Below are 5,635 nucleotides of genomic sequence, written 5' to 3' on the forward strand. Positions count from 1 at the left end.
ATTTCAAAGATTTATTTGGAGTCTGATCATTTTTTGCTTCACCAACTGCTACAAAAATGATCCTTTTCCTCTTCCAGTCTCCCCTAGTTGTTGTAGATATCTTGGGTTTTAAATTCAGGTTAACTGTAGCGCTGCCTGTAAGCAGGCAGTCAAGATTAGAAAAGGAAGGCCCCTTTGCTCAGTTCTTCAGCCACAGGATCTCACCCTAGTTTCTGACTGAGCCCTACCATTAACCCAACATGATTTTGGTCTATCTCCTCCTCCTCTTTCTTATTGAAAAAGTTTTAATGTTATTACCATATATTCATTGTTCAATACAATGTGTTTCCTCATGACATTTTCGTACAGGCATATTCTGTATTTTGATGATATATACACCTTTGTCATATACACCTTTGTCACTCTCTCTTTAAAAACTTTTTTTTTTGTTTCCTTTGAAACAGGGTTTCTCTCTGTAGCCCTAGTTGTCCTGAAACTAGCTCTGTAGACAGAGCTGGCCTCGAACTCATGTCTATTTCTGCCTCCTGAGTGCTGGAATTAAAGGTATGCACCACCACTACCCAACCCTTTTAAAGCATTATAAGTGGCTTTTACAGTTAGGATGATAACAGTAGACTCTGTTTGTCTGCTTGTTTGTTTATATACTGTGTATGTGGAAGTAGTTCATCTGCATGTATGTCCGTGTATGCAGTACCTCTAGGGGCCAGAAGAGGGCACCAGATCCCCTGGGACTGGAGTTATACAGCTGATTGTAAACTACCATGTCAGTGCTGGGAATTGAATCTGGGTACTCTGGAAGAGCACTCAGTCTTTTAACCTCTGAGCCATTCTTCTCAGTCCTATTAGACTCTCTTAGGTTTTTTTTATTTATTTAATTTTCATATGCGTTTGTGTGTGATTCTCCATGTGTGAGTACTTACATATGAGCCGAGTTGCCCTTGGAAGCTAAAAGACTTGGATTTCCCTGAAACTGAAGTTACGGGCAGTTGTGAGCTGCTTGACATGGGGTGCTGAGAACCCAGTTCTGGTCTTCTGCAAAAAACAATATGCACTCCTAACCACTGAGCCATCTTTCCAGCCCCCTTAATAGACTCTTTTAAAGGAGACCTTGACCAGCCAGAGAAATGGCTCAGCAGTTAAGAGAACTTGCTGCTCTTCCAGAGGACCCAGGTTCAGTTTGACACACCCATATAGTGGCTCGCAACCATCTGAAACTTCAGTTTCACATCCGTGAAGGTGAAACTCCCGTACACATAAAATAAGTAAATAACAAATAAATTAAAATTTTAAAAGGAGAATCTCTGAAAAAACTCAAATAAATATATTTATTTTAAGTGTGTGTGTGTGTGTGTGTGTGTGTGTGTGTACACATGGATGTTCTAATACATGTTCTCTATGTGTGCATGGATGCAAGAAGAGAAGTTGAGTCACTCAAAGCTGTAACTATAGAAGTTTGCAGGACACACAGCCTGTTGTGTAGATACCAGGATCCAAACTCAGGTTCTCATGATAATGCAGCAAATACTCTTAACCAATGAGCCATCTCTCCATTCTCCTACCTCCCATTCACCCTCTCTTATACCCCAGAGGTACTAGTCCTGTACCTCTCCCCAAATCCCAATTTATATATGTATACTTATGTGCACACACATACACACACACACACATCTACATTCCATATATGAGCGAGAACATGTGATATTTGTCTTTTACATTCTAGGCTATTTCACTTAGTGTGATGAGTGATGATCTCCAGTTCCCTTCTTTTTTTCTATACATGACATGATTTATTTGCTTCTTATGGCTGAATGAAAAAAAAAATGTTTTGATATAGCATTGTCTTTATCCATTTACCAGTTGATGAGATTGGTCCATATCCGGGCTACTGTGAATAGTGAAGCGGTATTATTCCAGAATGTTCCCTAACCTTGTTCACAGAATGGGCCCCGGGAACTGCCTGCCCTTCTTTTCATTTGAAGGCACAGCACGTAATCAATTACCAAGTAAGGGGCTCCAAGCCAAGAGGCAACACAATTTAGTAGGCACCACACACAACCAGTCCCCAATCCTAACCATATATTACCTCTGAACTTTAGCCCATAGTTTTAACCACAAAAGGAAAAGCCACAAAAATGTGTCTGTATCAGTGAGCGGGGATGCCTACTGCTAAAGTTCTAACTCAGACAGGCGGGGGTGCACACTGTACCTGTGTCTCTGAGGACCAATCACTAATCTGGTCTTTCTGGAATTTTTGCCTATAAACAGTGATTTGTCTGATGAAAGAAATCAATAAATTGCTATTGAATACAGTCCAACCTCATTTACTGAAACTAATTGGAAGGTACCCTTTCAAATTAGTGAACCATCTGTACTATAGGTTATAAAGAAATGAAGCTAGGGGCCACCAAGATGTCTCAGCAGGTAAAAGGTGCTTGTTGCGAAATCTGATGACCCAAGTTCCCACAACCCACGAGACAGAAAAACAGGACTTCTGTAAATTGACCTCTGAGCTCAATATGTGGGCAGTGGCACATGCCTATCACTCCCCATAAATCAATGAGTGCAATAAAAAAAGGAAAGGAAGCTTTACTGCTTCAAATAATCCACAGTAACTGTAAGAAGGCTGACATACTGTGCCTATTCGAAGTCTTAAGAGATTGCCTTAATGAAATGAGAAGAATTTCCAGCATCAATCACTTGAACGGAAATGGTCATGCCCAAGCAGTGACCCCTTTGTTTCCTAGAGGTTTGGAGGCCTGGGGTTCACAGCTTACTTATGCAATCCATTTCTTTACTGCTAATAGACAAAGTAAGGTCAGGTAGAGCCCAAGTCATACACAGGTGGCACTCAGGGAGTTTCTTTCAATGAAACTCTCCTGTTTCTATCCTTTACTGTAAAAGGATATGATTGAGAGGTGGTCTTAGAAGTAACAGGTGCAATCCAGACAGTAATGGAATAAAAGATGGTTTTGGAATACTGTCACTTCCTTTCTATTTTGTTTTTCCTGAGGAGATATGGGAGGAAAAAAGCTACCAACACAAGTCATGTACCTTGTTGCTTTGTCAAAACCCGGAACAAACAGTAAGCTGAAAAAAATCTGAAGGTCGAGGAAAGGAAATAAACAAGAAACATAAGTAAAGCATGAGTCATCCCCTACCACCTGATGGCTCCCCCCAAATACAAATTAAAGCTGTGGAAGGAAGTAGAGCCCATGCCACGCTTTGGCATTTTGATAGAGGACCTGACATAGACTCTGTGCCCTTTTATTTAACAGAAGGAACTGACCTCTGACTTTTGGCTTGTATTGCCTTTCCTTCAAGGCCTTACGCAGCATTAGGATGACAAGGCTCACCCAGCATCCACTTCCCTGCAGAGCACTCAGAATGAAGACAGGAGAAGTAGATTTTATTAGCTTAGGTTTAATAGCCTTTATCCTGTCTCCCTAAAAATTCTGAGGTTGTTAACACCATTGACAAAGTAGAAACAGAGATTCAGAACCAGGATAAATAACAATACTTTAAAAAAAAAAAACCCAGCTGCTGAAGAGCCTAACAAGTATGTAGAATTGGGCGTAGGTTGCCAGAAAGAGGCAAAACTGGTGTCATTGTCTACTTGTGGGATAATGGCCTCTCTCTTGAGACAACACTTGTTTCCTAGGCTGGCCTCTCTGGAAATGCAACCTTATTCTAAACAGCCAACGTTTCCAAGCCTGTCTGTCTCATTAGAAAGGTAGGCCTAATATAGACAGATAACTTTAGAGAGTATTATGGCGATTTGGTGACATGATGTCTTGTTACACGCTGAGCCACACTCTCTGGCAGCGAATATATGTCTCTGAAAATGGCATCTGTAAGGATGGATGAGCGATAGAAAGCATTTGCCCTCAAAAGCATCTCATTTGACCCTGACATCAGCTAGAGTTTGGACCAAAGGTCACTGAGAAGGGAGAGCAGAGGAGAGCAAAGTCCTATAGGAGGCAGCACCCAGTCTGGAGCTTCTCATGGCCAGGGAAGATCTGAGGGGCTGGAACGCAAGGTAAGAAGAAGCTGCATAGCAGTGTGTGCTGTCATCCTAGAATGCCAGAGTGCAAGCTGGAGGTCACCCCAAGCTATATAGCAAAACCCTGTTAGATAGAAGATAAAAGATAGATAGATAGATAGATAGATAGATAGATAGATAGATAGATAGATAGATAGATAGATAGGTACATACATACATTCATACATACATACATACCTACATAGATGATAGATAGACAGATGGACAGACAGATAGACAGAAATAGATAAGAGGAGTGTTCTGGCAGACCATGAGGATGGTGAGAAGACCTCCTGTGCTGGAACAGAGGGATCATAGGAATATAGGTGTACAGCATGGAAAGCAGAATCAGGTCATTCAGCTGTTTGAATTTGGCCAAGTGGTGAAGGCATGTGGAGCCCATTTGACAGGAAGTGGGGAGTCATTGAAGGATTCTGAGCAGGTTGAGCAGGGGAAGGATGTGACACGTGGAGAGAGACGTTTTCAAAGGCAGAGTCTGTCCACTGGTCGTCAAAGTGTTGTGCGTGGGGGTGGGGGATGGGAGGAGGAAGCGGGCAGACCAGCTGCAGTTATCCAAAGCATAGGCAAATGATGAGACCACAAGCTAAGGCAATGGGGACGAAGAAGATGGGAGATGCCAAGTTCTACCTAAGGGGTAGTAATTTAAGTGGCAGTTTTCTCGGGGCATAGACCATTCGTGCCTGGTTTCTTTCTGTATCCCTATAATCTAGCCTTCTGCTTGGCACCCAGCAGGCACTCAGTAATGACTGACTGAATGAGTGGGTGAATGCCTCCCGTGAAGAATGACATTGAATCAGAACAACTGTTTAATCAACAGAAAGCAACAGTGTTGTACAAAACAATTAGATAGAGGATTATTCAGTGACTCAGATTACATTCACTTTCTCTCACTGTAGTTGGACATACACTGACAACGTGGTATAGGAAGGCAACCCGGAAGAGCCTGGACTGGCTGGGAAAGAAGCCCACCTAAAGCAAACCACATCAGCAGGAATTCTCTGTAGGAAGCATACCAGCCACTGGACAGTTCACGCATGAAGGAATGTCGCACAGCAGGGAACTTATAGATGAGAGAAGAAAAGTTACAGCGTTTACCTCACACAAGGAGTAACTGAAAATCCACTTCCCTTAGCAGGATTTGAGTTCCTAAAAACTGAATTCCCATCCAAGACAATGGAGAAGAATGGGGGGAAAAATTGAGAGTCCAGAATCCTAACCCTTGGCTTAAACCTCTGCTTTGTTTTATTGTTTTCAATTCTTTAAACATATATTTATTTATGTGTATGAAAGTGAGTGCCACAGCATGCACGTGAACACCATAGGACAACTGTTATTTCCACCGTGTGGGTTCTAGGCTTTGAACTCAGGTCATGAAGTATGTGCGGCATGTGCCTTTAGCCATTGAGTTATTTCGTTGGGCCACTTTCATCTTTAACAAATGGTAAAACTATAAGTACACCAAAAAACTGTCTTAAAACACATCTCTTTATGATTTATTATATTTGATTTGTAAAATCATTTTTTAAGATTTATTTATTTATCATATATATATATATATATATATATATATATATA

This window comes from Mastomys coucha, chromosome X (genome assembly GCF_008632895.1).
Source record: "Mastomys coucha isolate ucsf_1 chromosome X, UCSF_Mcou_1, whole genome shotgun sequence".
In the NCBI taxonomy this organism is placed as follows: domain Eukaryota; kingdom Metazoa; phylum Chordata; class Mammalia; order Rodentia; family Muridae; genus Mastomys; species Mastomys coucha.